Below are 21,350 nucleotides of genomic sequence, written 5' to 3' on the forward strand. Positions count from 1 at the left end.
AATTAGATGTTGGACACCGTGGCACACGCTGCCTCTCCTATCTGCTGCCCCTATGCAATGTTCTGCATCTTCAAAGCACTACAAATGTGGATCTAGCTTGACTTTTTCCTGTAATCCTGCTTCACATTTTTTTTTGTTTGTTTTTTTTTTTCTTTTTTCTTTGCCAAAGCACTTGATATGCAAAAATCATGTTTACTTTTGAGATCAAAGTTTCTTTTCTCCCTCCCCCTCTTCATTTTCCCCATCTAAAAATGGACTTCTTTCATTATGCAAGCCAACAAAGAGCAGCGTCTGCTCAGGCAGCCCATTCCAAGCATGCTGATTAATTAGCTTGTATAATTAGCTTAATGATTTAGAGAAACATGGCCATGGCCACCCAAGAAGCTATGCTAATGGACCCCTGTCTATAGCAATTAAAATGCCCATAACTTAACAATGGTGGCTTAGAAGTCCAGATAACTGCTGAGAAAAAAGTAGGTGGTGCAGTAATCGATGTAGCATCATATTGCCGGAGTTGTGCTAATGAGCACTGTTGTACTTTACCACATTGTGATTGTGTTGCAAGTCATGTGTTTGTATTGACTAATATTTTCCAGAAGTACAGACACCACTGGAAGACTGAGAACTAATGAAGTGTTCTCATTTCTCACTATGACGATTAGCTTTGGCGCTGGCGGCACGCTTGGTGCACGTAGGCTTCAAATTAGACTTCAAATGTGATGTAAGATGCTGAAAGTGTGAAACCTGCTTTTAGTGTCACAAGGAGCAAATGTATCTTCCATCTATCTTATTATGCCATTCCAGTTATGTTAACTCCTTTTCTGTGTGAGCACATACTGTAAAGTGCATGAGTTAAGACGTAGTTGTGAACTTTACAATTTCCATTAAATGTGAGTCAAACCAGACAGTATCTCTGCTCTCTGACAGTAGCATCAGCATTCCTGGCTGCACTTGAGACATAAATCGCCCATTTATGACCTTCCCCTGAACAGTAACCAACAGACACACTGCTTCAACTCATAAAACCACCAGAATGTTGAGGTGGAGGTGAAGATATTACTTATCTATACACAACTTCCAAAACGCCAGTCAAGAGGGAGCAGTTAGAGAAAATCTAATCCTTATTTGTTTATTTTTAGTACCCTGATTGAATGGTGGAAAGATCACAGCCAGTCATAAATGACTGGTAATTTACTACACACTTAGCTGCTGACAAAGCATAGGAATTATGGCACCATCAGGCTTGTACAAACAGCACAGGAAATGGACTGTAGTATGGAGGGTTAGTTCAGTTTTATTGCAAGACCACTGTAAAACCAGCTTCAGGCATGTGACAAAAAGTGCCAGCCTAATGCTTAATACAGCAATGTCAACTAAAATACAATCCACCTCCAAATAGAGCTGAGTATGGAATATTAAGTACTAGTTGGGGAGGCACTTAAGTGTTCCATCACGTGTTTTTGAAGTAGTACTGTGACAAATTAGTACCTAACTTGAATATCAATTATGTAATTGCTACCTGATTATACATATCATACTGACTCAGTCCAATATTCTTTATGACAAAACCATCAATCAAATATTTCATTAAGGGTTGTTGCTACTGTATTGCTGGATTTTTTAAAAAATATATATTTTTTGGCCATGGGGGGGCAGCAGAAACAAGCTGTACAACAACATTGTCTTATCACCATATGAAGTTGATATGGTGAACCTTTTTAGCAAGCAATTTCCAATTTAAACACCCAACAGACACAGGTGACACATTAGTGATCAAACAGAGTCATGTTTCTGGCCGATTGGCTAATTGAAGTCCAATATTCACTCTCCTTATAGTTCTGTTTTGGTCTTCAACAACTCCTAAATGAAATGTAGCTTTTCAACTGCTAAGTGCTCCACTATGTTCACTAGTTAGCTGCTAACTTTGTTTGTGTGTTGTTTGGTGCTGGGCAGGTAGCGTACACTGATTTTCTCAGAGCTTCCTCACTGAAAACCACTATCTGTTGTGGCCTTAATCAAGGCTGATGAGAGTAGTGAGAGTGAACTAAGACAGTAAACTTGGGGGCTATAAACCTTAAACAATGAACTGAAACACACAGAAATGCTCTGTGGAACTGAGGGGAGCTGCAAAGTCAGGTGATAATATGCTGTCTGACCCATTTTAATATAAAAATATCAATTAGAACAGCTTTAACACTGCTAGTTACACATTGCTTAATTAAACCTTATATATTGGTATACTTTACTACACATTTTAGTGAAATGGTTTGAAACACTGTAATGGAGGAATAGACTTCCTTTCAGCACTGACACAACATGGCATGGAAAACAATGAAGCTCCCATCCGTTCAATAATTTCTAAGAACAGGTGCTAAGAGGCAAAAAAAAAAAACTCTTAAGGCAGCAACTCTTATATTATGCAGAAGCTAAGTATGGATCAGCTGCTAGACTGGCTTCACCTTGTTACTTATTTTACTACCTCGCTCTGGTTAAGTATATACTTTCTCAGACTTAAACAGCCTTGCCATTCCAAAACTGATAACTAAATTGTGCTTGCCATTCCCAAATTGTTTCAGCAGTCCCAATAGATTCCATATGCCATCTCTCTGAAAGCCTCTTTAATGGAACGGTGTAAGGCAAATGTGTCATTAGGATTCGCAGCACTCCCAAACACACTAATTGCCATGCAGACTTGACAACAGCCTGTTTGTGTCTGTCTGCATGTTGCCAGCAGGTGCGATGCTATTCACTTGTGCGAACTGAACATCACAGTCCCAAGTTTGACACCATTGTGTCAAAAACTCTGTGCTCAGCTCGTCAGCTCTGGTGCGCTGTGCCCAAACAAGCCAGCTAAAAATGAGCATTTGTGAAGTGATGCCTTTTGCTTCCCCCTTTCTCTCTCTCTCTCTCTCTCTCCCTCTCTCTCTGTATACCCACAGCTGCCTCAGTGGCAAAGGGTAGCATCACTGTCAGACGTAGATGGAATTAGTTATATCATACATCATATGCCAATTCAGAATTGGCGTCATGCAACAAAAAAAAAAAAAGAAGCTTTGGGAAAATTTCAAACACATTTGCATAGGTTTGTAGTAGTCAGGCTGATGTTGACGGGGTATCACATTTGCTATGTGAGCAGTCTCAGTGAGAAATGTACCCATCCAAACTCCAAAGATGCAAATTCTAAAAACCACTTCATAAGGCAGCAACACTTATTTATTAGTTATGTGCATATTTGGTGTGAAATGGACATGTTTTGGTGCTTTATTGTTAAAATTGGCCAACTCCTCTCCTTCACGAATAGCCTTATTTTTATCCACATTTAAGTTCTGTCCTTTGCATACAAATAATAATTTGATTTTGAAGCTGTCCATCTTTCTCCTAGAATGAAGAATGTGGAAAGCTGCTGTGGTGGTGGTGGTGAAGAATAGGTGAGTACAGACTTAATTTTTTTGGTACGGTACCTTCCACTCGTCTGCAATCAAAGCCCTCTTATCAGCAGAGTTTTCCGTCTGAAAACTTTCCATCATGCTGAAATTGCTCCTCCCCAAAGGCTATCATAATCTGCTCAGCATGCATAATGTTAATCGTTCAAATATCACATCAACACAACAGGATAAGCATGCTGTCAGTGCAAAGAGGGGAGTGAGTGAGATAACGCGTAGTAGACAGAAAGCGAGAGGCGCTTCAGTGGAAAAGAAGCGGCTAAGCAATGAAGGATGAAGAGATGGAGAGGGTAAAGGGTGAGAGATCAGATGAGATGATGAAACTGAGTATGAAACAGGAAGATGCAGCGAGGAAGAACGGGAAGAGGAAAAACACATTAAGGCTAAAGTGGGAGAATTAGATAAAGAGAAGGAGAGAGGAAGAGAAAGGGAAGGAGGGTAGTTCCATCTGCCTTTGGCGCTCTTAGGAAACTCTATGCCACTATATTCTGTCTCTTTTCCAGTCATCTTTGGAGAAGATGATAGCATTGATCATGTTCTTAAAAGACCGCTTTTCCTGTCACCGTATCACCTCACGTCATTAGGATGACTGGTTGAGTTGCCTTAAAAGGTTTCTCTTATGTCTGGCAAAGGCTGCAAGCTGTTAGATTGCCCCCCACATTCTTGCCTCCCTTCATTTGGTGAGACTGCTGACAAACCTAAGAACGCTTAAGTGTCCGTCATATTGATTTTCAGCGATGGGCACTGTTTTTAGATCAGATTTAATGAAAGAAGGGCATAGTCAGTGAATGATATCTACTCAAAACTGTATTGAATTGTGACCCATCCAAAGGCAGGGGGCATATTCACGTGGATTGAGACTCTTTGTAATTGGAAACACATGTTCATCAATCAACACCTGGTAATTCCATCACGTTCATCGCCTCTTTGACAGATACTCTATTTCTATTGTCCTGATGCATTACTTCTTCGAAGCTCACACCCCCAGGTTTCCCTAAGGAGTGCCCATCTCAAATCTCATGAGTACTGGGTGGATGAATGAAGTAAATAGATTTTGTTCTCCAGAACGCTCACATTTCCTCCACTATAAATCCACTTGTCGCCGCATAAATCTTTAGGAAGTTTAGGCCGCCCTGTGTCTCTGCTTATTAGCCAACCAGGGATCAATTTATCACCTTTGAGGACAAAGAATGGAGGCGTCGGGGGATTCTCTCTATCCCTTTGATTTATGGAGTTGGAAGAGAGTCAGGGCATTTTTGGGTCATGCAAATTCTTCTTGGCACGAGTGCCTGCCCCTCCTACCTCTTCTTTGTGGCTGGAGTGTGAATGAGAAGGTTTGCTTGTTCAAGTAAGTGGTAATGATGGAGCTGTATAGATGCACTGACCATCTATCAGAGGGGGTTATCCACTTTCACTGATGGCTGGAATTAGGTTTATTGGATTTGACTGAATATTCCTCAAACAGACTCTCAAATTCACACAAGAAAGACTGTTTTCATGTAATTCCACACCTTCGCCACTAGTCTGTGCTATTGGTCTAGCGAATTCTTCCCCAGCTCTTTGTGACCCATTTTTTCCCCCCCATGCAATAAAGCTGCAAGAATGTGGCTGCCCCACCTCACCTGCGCTAAGTGTCTACCTCGTCTTGGCAAAGAACTACACTGCCAGGTTCCTGCTCTACACCTCCCTCATTTGTAATTGTCCTCATGTAAATGACGGGCTGGGGATAGGGGCTTGTGGGAAATGTATTTTCTTGTGAAGTAGAATTGGCTCTAGTGAGGTTGATGGAGTGTTGCTGGCTTTGCATAGTGGTTACAAGGCAGGTTTGAAACATTGCATCACGTATTGTTTGGCATACAAGTGTGAATCCATTGTGACTCAACCTCTTCTCATCAGACGCTATAAAAAGCAGGGAATGGGAAAAGGAGGCTCTGTTCGGATAACAAAATGAACTTTTATGTCTGAAAACGTATTATTTCTGTAAGTTGTGTGCGTGTACATTTACATGATTATGTGTGTGTTTGGACAACTGACAGAATATGGACTAAAATACAAAGTGTGCACACTCATTTATATATCAATCTGTGTTTGGCAGCTTTTTCAGATATTAAAATTGAATTTTACAATGCCTTCTGTTTCATACGCATTTCATATCACCCTAAACTCCATCCTTTTTCCTTTTTTTTTTTTTTTTTCTTTTGAGTGCGTCCTAACTACAAGCTGTGTGCAGGCTCCACTTCACAACTCACTCGCCACTGTCTTGGCTCTCGTCCACACTCATCCCTCCTCATAACAAATGAGCCCGCACCAGCCAGCAGATTTCTCCAACACCTACCAGTACCACCACATCTTTGTCATCTTCTCTCTCACGCTCTCTGTCTCCCTCTTGCTCTCACTTCCTATCCCTTTTCCTTTCACCACCTTGTTTGGGCACACTCTAGCCTTTCTTGTGGCAGAGAGCATAAGACTTGCCGTTTGCTGAGTGGGCAGCGGGGAGCGGAGGAGGAAAAGAAGAGAAATAGAAAGAAAGGCGCAGAAGGAGGAGGGAGGAAGAGAGTTATCTAACAGGATTAAAGGAGAACAACAGAATGGAGAGCACTTAAAATACTCATGACATGAGCCCTCTTGCAAAAAGGAGGGGATGAGTAACAATGGCTGAATCACTCTTGAGACTCTCTGTCTCTACACAATATGCTCACTCTCTCTCTCCAGCTTTCTCTCCGTTGCCACCTATGTCTCTCTTCCACCCTCCTTCCATCTTCCCCTTTCGGCCTCATTTTCACTTACTGGCCAGGGGATTTAATGGATCTCAAAGGAGTCATGTTAATAATGTGAGCGAGAGTGGCTTTAATTAACCAGTAGAAGAGAGGTATTCAATTCAGATGGAATGACAAGGGTTTCCACCAGAATATACTGTAAGCCTCAGGTTGAGAAATGGGTGGGGGAGGGAAATCTTGAGGGAGAATGGGTGAAGATGAGTATGGGATGATGAGGAGAAACAGAGGTTCAAAGAGAGATATAAGGTTTCAGAAGCAGGGGAATAGAAGAAAATATTCAACAAAGCAAGACAAAATGAGGCAGATTTAGATGAAGATCTAAAGAGAGACAGAAACAGAGATTTGGCAAAAGGCAAAGCAATCCAATGTATAGCCGGGGGCTAGGTGGATAGATGATGAAGAATATGTTCTGTCAAGAATTGGGCTGGAACTGCTTGGCCCACTTCTGTCCCAAACCAGGGAGAGAAAGAGGAGGAGATAAAAAGGATTTTTACAGCAAGGCCAAACAAATTTCTTAGTCACCTTTACTGGTCTGTTACACACAAGTGTGTGTGTATTGAGATGTCGACAGCAAATAAGAACAAATATCCTTCCCCTCACCCCCGCCATACTGAAATCAGAAAGGTGGAACAACATGACAAATTTCCTCTGGGCGGATCGAACTTTCGGTAGAGAATAGCACTTCAAACGATCTGCGTGCCTCGCCAGCCTCCCTGCCCGTCTGACTCGCTAAGATAGCAGCCGTCTGGCAGCTCGGCCGAAAACACACTCACACACAGACGCACTGCTTTGCACACAGGTGTGGGAGCACACAGGATTTTGCATAAGTACACACAAACCTTCTTCTACCGAACTACCCATACATCATATCCCTCACCCAAAACACACACACACACACACACACAGAGGCATCCTCCACCTTTTGTAAATGAAGACATGCCATATCTTTTGTCCAAACCTTGACAACTGCCTACATTTTTGAGTAGATTTGAATGCGGCAAACTTAATGTGTTTACACTTGCTATAAAAATATTCCACTTGGCGCATAATATCTGTGGATGAAGTCTCTGGAGCTGCCGCTGCCTCTCTTTTTATATCACATAACAAACATGTGATGGCAGTGGGAGAGAAACTCTCCAGCCTTTGTAAATAGGGCACCATTTGAATATTTTACACACGGCTTGTGCTTATTGAGCATTCATTCCTTTTGAATCACCGCTTCTTCTAAAATGGAGAGAGGAAAGTAAATACGCAAATGAAAGCAAAAATAAATAAGAGAGCAACCGTAAATTTCTATGCGTGTATGCACACACGGTGTATTCTGTCCTTCTCAGCAGGAGATATTGCGTCCTTGATGGTTATGTAAGAGACGAATTTTAATGATAGTAAGATCATGGCAGCACAAAATAATGACGACTTGGCCGCCTGGTAAATTGACTGAGAGATTTGGCTTTTGGTGCTGACTCTCCAAAGAGAGGACTTAAGGAGCTTCTGGGATTTGAAAGTTGAAAGATAAAGGCTCTGTTACACTGGGGATCTGTGAGTGCCTCAATTTTCAGCTCTGCGCCATGACAAGAATCATTAGGCTAGAAAGAAACCTGATGGAATAACTCAAAGGCATAATCGGTTGTTTACAATGGCAAGGCGATGGTGTACAAGGAGGGAGGAGATAGATAGAAACCTTCGCAGATGAAGGAGGGTTTAGAAAAAAACCTCTGGAGTGACCAGACGGCGCTCTGACATATTCTGAATCCTCGCTAACACACTACTGATGTGTGACAGCGAGGGACAGATGGGGAAAGCAGAGGGAGAAATAAATGTAAAGGAGGGGATAGAGGAATGGAGGAACAGGCTCGGGAAAAGGATATCTGAAGGGAAAAGCGGGAGAGGAAAGTAGAATGAGAGGCAGATGGGTTGCTCAGGTGCCCTTTAGCAAGGCACTCTGACTGCTCTGATGAAGCTGTTCAGTGGCAAACAGTACAGAGCTGGGCAGCTCCCAGGTGTAAAAGTGTAAATGAGTATGACCCTTTCTCTCTACAACTACTCCCAAGGCTGTTCCTGTAAATAAGAATGTGTTTTTAGTCAACAGCCTTATCCGATAAAGGATTTAGTGTTAAATAGAGCAACACTGAGAGAAATAGAGTGTAGGAACGACAGGGAACAAAATAAATCATTTAACTAAGGATGAGGAAAAGGATGAAGAAGCAACAAAGGATTGCTTTCACTGGAGATACAGTTACCAACACGCATGTACATCAGAGCAGACATTAAGGTCAAGGACATCTTGCCTTCTATGTTTGCAGCCGATCTGAGACCTGTGACAGAGTGAGACGCATCACCGTACGCTCGGCGATGTCTGAAGGAATACTAAAGAGAAAGTCACGTCACCGGGAGGAGGAAGAAAGTAAAGGAGGAAGGGAAGGGAGGCTGAAGGTGAGACAAAAAGCGTCAAGAGGCAGCGCCAGGATGGATGACGGAATATTAAAGTGTGGGATCTAACCTGAAAGTGGTACGGCGAGATAGAAACACAGACAGAGAAGGAGAGGCAGTCTAGAAGAGGGGATCCGGTGTGAGTGAATATTAGGGAGAGGGCTATTCACTGGGTGTTGATATGGATGGAGGCGGGAAGAGAGGGAAGAGAGGGGGTGTTGGGGAGGGAGGAGATGGTCTTAAAGTGAGGAGAGTGTGCAAAAGCGAGATAGGGGTTCTTACTCTCCTCTGGGAAGCTCTGAAAAAAAAAATGAGAAAGACAGGTGAGATAGAGTAAGAGTGAATGGGTGAGAATGGCAAGCAGAGTTAGAGAAATGTGGGATAAAAAAGAAGGGGGAGAGCAGAAGAAAAATTTTGGAAGGAGAGCGGAGATAAAAATAGAGAAGGAGACAGAAGGAGGAGACATTCCGAACAAGTCCAAACTATCGCGCCAGAACACACTTATCTCCCAAAGTGCAGACAGTACATTATCACCACTGGCACTAAAAACAGCCTGAATCATCAATAAATGAAATCCGGCGCAGGTAAACACGACGTTGTGTTTCAAGCACAGAGGTATCGGCGCTGACAAAGGGAATGTGATGGTGAGAGGATACGGCGGTGCAGACGATTTCTCATTATCTGCTGCGCGTCAGTTATTAACGCGGTGTCCATTCGAACATCTAATTAATGCAGATAGCCAAATGCCAAACCTGATGAAATACCGTGATGAGGGATTAGCTGGAATAACAAACGCTCTGACCAGCATAACTTTGTCTCCCTGATTAGGTGGCAGAGAGAGGAAGGGAGAAACGTTTCTTGATCACTTAAGTCTCTCCCTCTTTTTCCCCCCCCCCCTCTTTCTCTTTCTCCCCCTACCTCCACTTCACTGTCCTTAATGAAGACTTTTTCCTTCTGCCATGTGCCCCCGTTCTCTTAGCTTCCCTCCCCTCAGTCGCTGAGTGCTGTCCTAATTCCATTCTGATAGATGGAGAGGGGAAGAGGCTCATTAAAAATGGCTTGTGCTGATTGTGCTGCTGCTGTGTTTTTTGTTTTTTTTTTCAGTCAAGAGGCAAGTGTGTATGGATTGTATCTGGTCAAGTTTTTTTTTCCCAGGTGCTGCTAGGGGGAGTAGTGGAGTGATTCAGCATGTGGTGTAAGGAGAGTTGTTATTTAGAGCATTTTACTGCAGTGTTTTTGCACCAAGGCTTTAGCCCCATGTTAACTTTAGATTATATTTCACAAAATGAGAAACAAGCCTGAGAAAACAAGGATATAGTGACTTAGATCAGGAGGAAAAAACCCAAAAACTAAGGCCAGATCGACAGTGCTAGAGATATCAAGTCTTGAGCAAGGTGAGGGTATATGTGGTATTTATTTCATGCTGACAGAACAATAGGTGAAGGGGAGTTATGGGAGGGAGATGAACCACAGCAGACAGTTCTACAACACACTGTTTTTCCTTCCTGGAGGCAAGTGTCCTCCAACAAACCAAATATAACTTAACTAAGATCCATTTTCATGGTGGAGAACATGCTGTTCTCACGTTGTTGGGAACGGAAGCATTTGCTGTTTAACAGAGAGCAGCGTGTTCTAAGATAGCTGGAGTGTTGACACAAGAGTCATCAGGGACTCTAAGTCAAGTCTGTAGATGAAGCAGCGTCTTAAAGGAATAGATTGACATTTTGGAAAACACACTTATTTGCCTTCTTTCTGAGAGTCAAATGAGAAGACGGAAACCACTCATGTATTTGCATTAATATGAAGGTAGAGCTAGCAGGCAGTTAGCTTAGCTTAGCACAAAACAACTGGAAGCAGGGGGGAAACTGCTAGCCTGGCTCTGTTCAAAGTTCAAAAATACACCTACCAGCACCTTTAAATTTCTGTAAAATCATGTAGTACTGATGACAGACAGGGTGACAGTGTATGGAAAAAAATGATATATGGAAATTATACAAACAGAAAAACGCCTGTCACTCATTATAAAGTAATGCCAGCTGTTAATCTGTCGAAGTATACTTGAAACCATAACCCTCTCCAGTGAAGAACACAGGGAGCTCCATGTTTCTGTAAAAACCATCTGTATTTTGCAACCTTGTGACAAACGTAATTCCCACTCTGATTACTGACATATTGTAATCGCTTATTTCCAGTGTCACTGTCTATAAGTAACATGACAGGTATGGCTGTAAACGATACTGGCATAGAGAGCGGTTTTGAGAAAATGTGAAATGGAATGGCCTAATCCTTTCTGTCAAGCATAAAACACTCCAGTTCAGATAAATTCTTCTGTTGTTCATCATCAGAATCACTGATGAGTTTTTCCTTGTATTACATTCTTAAGTCATTCTCATGTATGTAGTTAGTTTAGCATAACAACAAATGTAACCAGTAAGTATAAACTGTGATAGCTCAGTTGAGATATGCTAACACAAAAATTGTAACATGAAATAATTCAGTATCTTCTGTTACAGTGAAATTCACCTTACTGATAGTGTTTGATTCTATGAAATATTCCAAAAAAAGCATCCCTCGTTTGTGGAAATATACTCTAACTATTCAGAGGAATCCTTGTCTTGGTCGAGGACATTGCTGTAAGACACGCAGCAGACTTTAACACAAAGGTAAACAAATCAATTTTACAACTGGAAGTCCCCGCTTTTTTGAATTGTCAAAGCAATGAAAGGCATCTAGCTGAGTACCAAAGACACCACACAGTGTGCACACAAATTGCACAAGCAATAGTAGAAAGAAAACCTATCCAAAGATGACCTAAAAGCATATGCAGACACTGACTGTAAAAGGACAGCAACTACTATATACACCTAAAATCTTAACAACAAATACACTATGCCAGGAGGTGCATGTTCAGAAACTACTTCTAAGGCCAGTGCAGAATGAATCTAATTAGGAATAATGACTATTAAGGATTAATTATGAAAATTAAAACAAGACCCTGGAAAAACCGATGCACTATTTTCCTTACAGTAGATCTGTGTTGATAGTGGCAATCATATTACTGTAAGTTCAGTGATTTCTCTGCATGATTGTGGAGTGACATACAGTACAGGGAATATGAGGTCATTCTACAGCGAGAGATGCACTTTTCTCTCATCATGCTCCAATATTCAAAGACAATAATACCCCCCGCCTCACCGCTAAACTAAATAAATATCAGGATAAAGTCAAACGACTGCCTCCGCAATCCATGAAAACATCAAAACAAGCCTTTGTGGGACTCGTGAAATGCGGAGTCATTAAAAGTCAAGTAAATTTCAGGGCTTAAACGAATGATTTACCGTCATTATCAATTAATCTGCTTGTTACTTTCATTATTATTAGATTAATCACTGGTCTCGGATATATCAGAAAATAGTGAAGAAAATGACTGTCACAATTTCCCAAAGGTTAAATTAAAGTATTTAAATGGTTTGTTTTGTAAGTCCAACAGTCTAAAACATTAGTAATATCAGAAAATTTTGACATTTGAGAAGCTGGAACCAGTGAATTTTTGGTACCTTTGCATATAAAAACTGACTTTTAGAAACAGCATAGCAGGTTATGAATTAACCCTGGATTTTTATTTATTTATGTTTTAGGGAGGTTCAGAGTGTTACTTTGCTCTGTTGTATATGCAGTCTATCCCCCTCTACACCTTATTCACAGTTATAATCTGTATAAATAGCTTTCAGCTGCTGTGTCCTCCCACATGAGATCCAACACGCATAATACTCTTACACTTAAGGGCTCTGCAGCACAGACGTAATCTCACACATATCACTGCTGGGGACAAGCATCCCTTTATGCAAACAACAGGCCATGAGCTGCATGCATCTCTTAAATATGTACAGGATTGTAACCTACGGTACAGAGTCATGCACTTTTAATGCACAGACACAGATGTTTACCCATATTCTAGTTACACTCTACACATGCCATTTATCAGTAGTGTAGGTGTGCCACCGTGCGCTCATGTAGTTAATTGAAAAGGCTATTTCAAATATTCATACGGCAGTTTCAGTTGTCTCCGTCATTTTGTTGCTAAAATTACCATCCTTTTGTTCATGGAAGTGTTTCAGTACATCATTTAAAGCTTCGCATCACTAAATTAAAGTGAAAATGTGAGAGGAGACGCATGAGAATTGTCTCTTCAGTGTCAGCTTGTCTTACTCAGAGTTTGGTTCTCTCTCACGCTCTGAAGATGACTGTTTCCTCCTTTTCTTTTTTTCCTCTTAGCCCTCGCTGTGCACACAATGCTGCCAATTAGTTAATGGCGGACAGTGAGGCGAGAATCCAACCTATTTGCTTCAAACTTAATTTCTCCAATTTGCAATTCAAGGCTGCAAAGAAAGTGGGAAAGTACTTAACAAGCCCAACGTATATGTGATTATAGCTCAGTAAGTGACAGTGATGGGTAGCGTACTGTACATACTGTAACACTCACACATAACACATGCATTCATACATTTAAAAGCAAATGCTCCGATTCACCAGCACTCGACTGCAGTATGTCTGTGAACGTGAGCAGAGCAGCAAAAGACAGCCGATGGCAGGATATATTTTAATTCATGCCAGCTTTGATGCTTTTGTAGAGTTCACAGGGCCAAAACCATTTGGAGGCATAACATTTCTTCTTCTTTACAGTTTTGTAAACACACACACACTTATCCACACAGAGAGTATTTATGTGTCGACATCACACAAACACATGTGCAAACACCTTTCCAAATCTGTGTTTTCCAGCACGATTACCATCGTAATCACCGCAACATCGATGTGCAAAGCTGGTTTATATGAAAAGCAAAGGCTTCATAAAGAAGTGGTGATGTTGTGTGCATGCATGGTTTGAAGGGGTTACAGGGGGTGTGTGATGATGAAGTGCTCAGAATGCAAAGAGCATTACACACACATCAAACCTTCCCCACTAGCTTTTTACTTCATAGCTACTGTCATGCACAGTCCACAGATTTATCGATGACCCTTAATAAAACTGTAACATTTGATAAATTTGCTGAGTGGGAATGATCAGGGTGATAAATAAAGCATCTAGTAGACTACAGCTGTGGTGTACACTGTAATTGTAATAGTAATGGTGCAAGTCTGTGTGGGGATAGGGGCAAGCGGAGGCTGCAGAGTGAGCTGCATGCTCATTGCCAGGACTGGAGCCCTAGTTAACGGTGGTAATATATTCTCGGGCATCAAAGGCTCAAAGTTGAGAGTTTTAAAGGAGCTCGTCACTATTGATTTTGCACGAAGAGTAGCTTCCCAGGTTCATTATATGGGAGCTTTCAGCCCTTACTTGAGGCAGCGGGTCCAGTGCACAAACAACAGGGAGCTCGGGGTGAGCATTCTTTTGTTGTTTAGAACAAAAATTTGTTTCAATCATTTGCTGTTTTGCATTCACTGGCTATAAGTATGAGCCTAATGAATACTATCCGAATCACTTGAGTCCCTGGGGCTTTTTCACAATTAATACATATTTTAATTGAGCACAGAAAAATGGGACCATTTGGTGCTTAGCAGTAAGAAAAAGGAAAAAAAAAAGAGGATGGAGGCTAAGATGTAATTGCTGAGGTTTTCTCAGGCTTGTCTCTCAAGGAGAAACTGTTTTTCTGCTTGTAGCCTTTGAGTCTTCAGAATTGTCAAAACAGCTAAAAAATATGCATTTTCATGTGTTTTGTTTTGGTGCAGTTTGTGCTGTGTATGTGTAAGTGTCAAATTTAGTTGTGTGAGTATCCTATGGTGGAGTCATTCGGTGGGAGACTGCTTAAAACGGATGCATATTCATTCGGTTATTTTAGGTTGTTTTGGTCCACTTAGTGCAGTGGGAGAATATGAAAAGTATGAAAAGTTTGTAAACATGTATTAATTATGCGTGTGAGTTATACCGGCTGCATTACGTATCAAAACTTTCAGTTAATTCATTCAAACATCAGACGTAAATAGCACAGCAGAGCTCAGAATGTGCTTGAACAGATGGCCGATTGTTTATGGTGGACCTGGAGAGTATTAGACAGGCAAAAGTGTAAACATCAGTGTGGGCAATCAATATCTCATTAGGGTGTCTGCTTTAGTTCATGTTTTGTCGCTTTGCATTCTCCGCACACACTATCGGATCGGTAACTACAGCCATTTGGTTGGAAGGGTAATGCAGTACATGGCATAAGATACAGGAAAATAGACCTGCACTGATCTCTGCATGCCCTCCGCACACTTGCGCCGAGTCCATCATCCTGTGATATGATCGCCGCTTTGAAAAACATCCGAGCAGCACAACTTGTTCACACTCCTGAATGTCTAGCGATGCCGTCATACTTTTTAGCATATTTTTAGAGGGAGGGAATCAGAGACACAAGATAGCTAGTGGTGCTGGTTCTCTGGGAGATAATGCAGGATGAGCCTCAGGCATAGGAGGGCTGGAAAACTCCTCTTGTCACTTTAGATAAGAGGAAGGAAATGGGACTGGTTGCTGAGGGACCAGCTAAGTGCTTGTCGCTGTCCCTTTAGCTTTCCAACAGCAGGCCACTATAGTGCATCTGGACAGGCAGATGCCCATCTTGCTGCAATCACTTGTGTATGGGGTTCATTCCCAAATGGGTAGTTGGAGAGCAAGGTTGATGAAAGTGGGTGTAAAGTTTGCAGCTGAATTGTGCTTAAACTGTCACACTTTGAAAATGTTATCTCATGGAAGCGGCAGGGCGGAACAGTGGTTAGAGAGACTGTCCATCAACCACAATAGCCAGAGTAAAGCTCATACGTCAGCAGGCCACTGCCCTACTGAAGTGTCCTAGAGCAAGCACTCAAAGCAGTCTGTATATGTTCTCTAAAATGACCTGTGAGGTATGATCTTACATCCTTTTAGTAATTTAAAAAGAGCTGAAACAAACAGATCAGTCAAATATTTTGATAATCAGTCAATCATTCTTTTTATGTGTTATATTGACGTGACATATCTTTGGATTTTGAACTATTGGTCGACTAGAAGACATTTGAAGACCTCATGTACTTTTATTTGATTAGACAACAGTCTATTGACACCTCTTCAACACATTAACTGGCAAATAGCCCAAATGAACACTTTTCCCCTCAGGAACTTCTGAATGCACACTGAAAATGCATTTTTATCCCCTTATGTTGATTATTGATTTTGCTCACTGGTGTTTGTTGTGCTGTTTTCAGTGATCCATATAAGAAAGCAGCTCAGAGGGATGTCTTTGTAAAAAATCGGTTGTGGAATACTTAAAAGGGATGTGATGCTTGTGTCTGACCACGCTCGATTGGTTTTGTCTTCGAAGACATGTTATTTACAAGCTAGTCTGCTTTAACTTATGGCAAAGACGAGGCCTAGGTCAACAACACTGTTATCACTACTAGTATGTATGTAAAGAATCATATCAGCTTTAATTACTGCTGCTTAAATCCAGAACAATTACAGCACATTTCATTATTCAATTTAGCGCTTGCGATCCCATCCCATCACTTTCATTTTAACCACCGTAATCATCTTCCCACTGGGGATTTTGTCTCATGATGTAAATGCATCATGTTATTGTGAAATGGAGTGAAAGGTCCTTATCTACAGTCAGAAATAAAATTCATTGGTAAATAACTAGTGAAATGGCAGTGGCAATGTGAAATCACATTGAGTGTGTTTAACCTTGCAGGACACTAAAGGCTTTAGAGCAAGAGAAGAAGAGCTTCATTACAAACAAGTACCTGGTCCACTATTCTTTACTTATCTTTGACACCTTGCTCAGGGTATATTTTGTTTATGATACACCTTGACTGATAAATAACTGCACTCACACAGACATGTACAAGCACACAAACATCCCGCCCACCCACCTTCCTTCATTGGAAGGTCAGCTGCTATCCAAAATGTGTTTATTTTGAGGGTAATTGCATCAGATTGAACAGTGAAATACCGTCACCTCCTGTCGGTCCCTTGGAAGATTAGCACCAAGGCCATCAGCGGGATCGATCAATGCGCCGGCCGGCGGCTGCTTGAGGGATGGGAAGGTCAATGGCTGTGATATTACTCACGCTGGGGGAGATCTGTTGTCAGTGGCTTTAATTTTGAAGAGGCTAAATAATAGGGATAGTTTATGGACAAGGAAGGGCTAGATCGACATTAGCGATAAGACCACATGAGCACAGGAGATTAAGAGTGCTAGAAGTGTGGCTGCCAACCAAAGAAAATTTTTGAACTCTTCAACATGACAGTCGCTGTATTTTCTGGGATACGTGAGTCATTATACACAGGGTATTATCATTAACGTCTCTACTCACTGTGCATTATGCACTGATATTTTCATAAGCAGGCGCACATGATCCTCAGCTACCAGCTCACACAAAGTAGGCCCTCCCTCTTCTCCTTCCCCTCATCTCAATGGAAGCTGCACACATTTTTTGTTTCCTTCTGTGCAGTTTTTTTTTTTTTTTTTTTTTTTTTAATGCTGAGCACATCCTCTGGCAGACTCAGATCATCAGAGAGAAGGAGCTGACTAATCTCAATCCTTAAATTTATTCATGTTCAATAAAAGCTATTCATCAGCTTAAACCCGCCTTTAAGTTCAAACTAAATTTGAACCACCTGGGAGAAATCTAAATGACTTGAAGGTAGCGTGGTTAAGCAGCTGGGGTGGAAGGAGTGTGAAAGGAGGAGAGAGAGGAGAGGCGGGAGAGAGCAAAGTGTCCCCCGAGCGTGAAGCTCTGCAAAGCCAGCAGGAGTGTGCATCTGTGAGCGCCTCTGTGTGTGTTTTGATCAAGGCTTGGCTATTGTCCAGTCACTGTAAACAGTATTACAGGTGAGTTGTATTTGGCAGGCCATGCACATTGATTATTGATTGCTCAGAGTGATGTGAGTGTAGGAGGGAACAGAGTGAGAGGAGAAGATTTCAGTGACATGATACATTAAAGTAAAACGTAGTATTGAGCTAGGGTTGAATGATTTATCATTTTTGTATTGAAATTGTGAATTGGGTGTAATTTTCAAATGGCAAAAAGCCACTATTTGAATTGTAACTTAATTCATCAGCAGTATGTTAACAAGCTCTAGCATAACTGTCAACTGTCACCAATAAATTTAGTCAGCTGCTGCTAATTAACATTAAACTTAAGAATGTATTATTCTGCATTGAGACCTGCAGGATTCAGAGCTGTTAACGTTAGCTCATGCAGCTGCAGTGCTGTAGCTTTAAGTGTTGTCAGACTGATAACAAAACATTGTCAGACGTGACTTACTAGCAGTTTGTCATTGTTAACATAACTGGCCCACTATACAGCTGTTATCATTAAATATAACACCACTTTTGAAAGTTATGGTTATATTTAAAGATTATTAAGTAATGTGAAGTACAACGATAATGTAATCTATATGTATCTCAATAAATCTGAGTTGTATTGGTCTTTTTTTTCTTTAGAGATTTGGGAAAGCTCACTAAGATAACTCAGAATACTTGCAATTATATCTTCTCCTAAAATCGCTCAGCCCCGCATAGAGTAAAATCTCAAAAGAAAGACAGAAAGAAAGAAAGAGTGAAAGCTTGAGGGCTCACTCTGGAGACTGTGCAATGTCTAATGTGCAGTGGACCGTGAGGCTGCACTCTCCACCTCAGTCACACCCTGCTGTTCTTCTCAGGTAAACACACGGACCAAACCCAACAGATGAAATGAGAACTCTCACATATACATACACAAACAAAAACATAAGCCTTGCACCTTCCAGGGTGTACTGTAGAACATGAGAGGAGGCCTTTTTGCAGATGTGGAGAGCAAAACTTATCAGGAAAATGCTTTTTCTTATGGTTAAGGAGTTCTACCGCAGATTTTTGGACAGCAGTTTGAAGTTGACACATAAGGTCTATCAGGAGCTTTTAAGCGCTCATCAAACCAGCCCGGTCTCAAGTGTGATAATTACTTCTAACATCTGTGGCTTGACCTCCCCACCTTCAACTGCCGAGGGTGAGCAAAGTGGTCTCTCTCTGTCTCAGTCTCTCCCTCCTACTATCTGCATCCCTTCTTGTATTGCAGACAAATGGGAAATCAGAAACATCAATTATTCCAGTAAACAAGTTTGGCCATGTAGAACATTCAATTATACATTAAACATTAATAGCTGGGGCTTATTTCACACATCCATTAGATTGTGTTAAACATGGATACTCAATCTTATTAATAGAGCTTGAGTGACTTGAGTGTTTTTTTTTTTCCAACCATGAATTTAATCAGGGAATAATAATGGTGTGACTGGGTAGCATTTTGTTATAGGGAAGCCTTGTCAGAGAATCACAGTAGAAAGAGGCAAAGTATGTAATGGAAGAAAGAATAGCAACCAATAATTCTTTTGCAAGGGTCAGTGACTGACATATTGAAAGCTGTTAACGCTTCTAATCCGCAAGCCTACATTTAAATATAGCTTCATGGGAATGGACCAATACAAAATCAATGGGAGCGTGCTGAGGCTGTTGTTAAACTGAAAGACAGAGACAAAGAGAGCAGCAAGGATGAAAGTGGGGAAAAATATATTGTAAGACAGACTGAGAAGGAGTGTGGGAGAAAGAGTATGAGAGTAAGCACAGGAGAGAACACTACATTATGAGCACACCTTTTAAAGTGAGTGTTGGATAAGGGCTGTGGTAGTAAGCCCCATTTCTTTGTGAATAATACACCTCTGAGACTCCACAGTTAGATCTTCACAAGCCCTAGAAATACAATGCAGGGACTGAAAAACCCAGCAGCAGTTAGGCAGCAGTACAATACTCATACTTGAAAGTCTACTAGTTGTTTGCTTTAGCCCTGTGTGTTAACACAGTTAAAAAGTGGATAAAGGGTTTGATTAAAAATCTTTGGCACCTTGCTCAGTATAATAGTATCCATTTGTTAACTTTTCTCATGAAGTATCATAGCTGAGAGCTATTCAGCTAAATAGGCCCCCATAAAGTCCTGTATAATACAGTATATTTAGCTAATTTTACTTTAGACTGTGTGTTGTGAAAGTCATACAAGACCAGATTAAACCATTGACTGAAGATTAAAGACAAATGTGCAGAAACTGTTGATTAAAGTCAAATAACAAAATTGCAGAGTGGATTTCGGCATTTTCAGAGTAAAATTAAAAACGATGATTACTTTATTTGAAGATTAAACTGGTTATGATAATATTTCATTGGTAAAAACAACAAAGTCAATCAAAATCATTTTTACTGTCCTATGGCACAAATAAATTTGGAGCTTAAAGGCAGCAATACATCTTACTTAAACAAATACAGAACATGAATTGGTGTTAGTGTTATTTGAGTGTTAATCAATTACTAGAGTAAGAGTCTACAGCCATATTTGTTAAGTTGTACTTATGCACGGTGGTGCTTTGAGCTAAACGCTAATGTCAAGTAAATTAAAATTCTACATGCTAATATGCCCATAATGCCAATGCTAATATGCTGATGTTTAGCAGGTATAATGATAACCATGTTCACCATCTTGCTAATTAGCACTAAACACAAACTACAGCCAAGGCTCATGGAAATGTCATTAGTTTTGCTGGTATTTGATCACACATATTGGAAAAATTGAAAAATTGACCTAACAGTGGTGCTAGATTAAAAGTTAATGAATGCAAGTCACCCTGAAGGGGACATTAATGTGTGTATAAAATTTCATGGCGATCCATTAGTTGTTGAGCCTCATGGTGGTGCTACAGGAGAAATTAGGGGCTCACCAAAGTCATTAGGCTTCATTCTCCAAGTGCCATGGGTATCTGTACCAAATTCTATGGCAATCCGCCCAATAGTTGTTGAGATATTTCAGTCTGAACTAATGCGGTGGACTGACAGACCAACATTGCCATCCCCAGGGCTTCTTCACCTCTAGTGAGGCAAAAAACCAACCATGTCCAAAAACTCTCCAAATACCTCTTTATTAAAGGTGAAATTAATGATTTGAATATATAAATATCAACCTTACTGCCAGACATAATGTTAATATTTGAGCATACTCCAAACCCATGATTATGTTCATTGACAAAGTTTTTTTAGCATTCAATGTCACTATCAATATGTGTGACACTATTGCGTCTCCTGCCTGAAGATTGGATGACCTGCACCCATCCAGCACTTCAAACTCTCAACCCAAATATGTTTATGTAATTGATGTTCCGATATCAATAGATGTGTGTTTACATCAAAAATGTCAATAAACACAGCACTAGGGACCTAGCACCTAGGGGTCACACTCTTTAATTATGTGTTACATATGTTAAAATAACTGTAATTTATATGATCAGAACTATACTGTTTTAGCCCTTAAGAATTACTTTTATCTAAGGATAATAAAGTCAGTTGACTGTCACAGGCTGCAGGTCCAGTTTTAACTCTCTTCCTGTCTCCACATGTCCCCATGGCACTTTGTTTGCTTGAAAGCTACAGGAGCGTGGTGTGAAATATTACCGAAAATAGTATTGACTGAGTTCAAGGCCTTGCTTTGAGCGAGCCGATGTGGATATATCTCACGCATCAGGCAGGTCTGGGCATGATGCCCAGCACTCAGAGAAGAAAGGGGTTCACTCCCTTCTCTTCTGACCTAGCAAGCACTGACCGCAACATGGTCAGTTACAGAGACAAAGAAGCTAAGTTTATATCATAAGATCAAAAAGTTGTCATTC

The 21,350-nt window shown here is 40.9% G+C and overlaps 1 protein-coding gene across 14 annotated transcripts in view; it reads right to left on the reverse strand.

Moving 5' to 3' along the window:
- The window catches only part of LOC121889010 (receptor-type tyrosine-protein phosphatase delta), a 369,584-nt gene that overhangs the window by 230,247 nt on the left and 117,987 nt on the right, over positions 1–21,350 (reverse strand). The gene's annotated exons all lie outside the window — the stretch shown is intronic.

The sequence above is a fragment of the Thunnus maccoyii genome, chromosome 22, assembly GCF_910596095.1.
Source record: "Thunnus maccoyii chromosome 22, fThuMac1.1, whole genome shotgun sequence".
NCBI lineage: Eukaryota > Metazoa > Chordata > Actinopteri > Scombriformes > Scombridae > Thunnus > Thunnus maccoyii.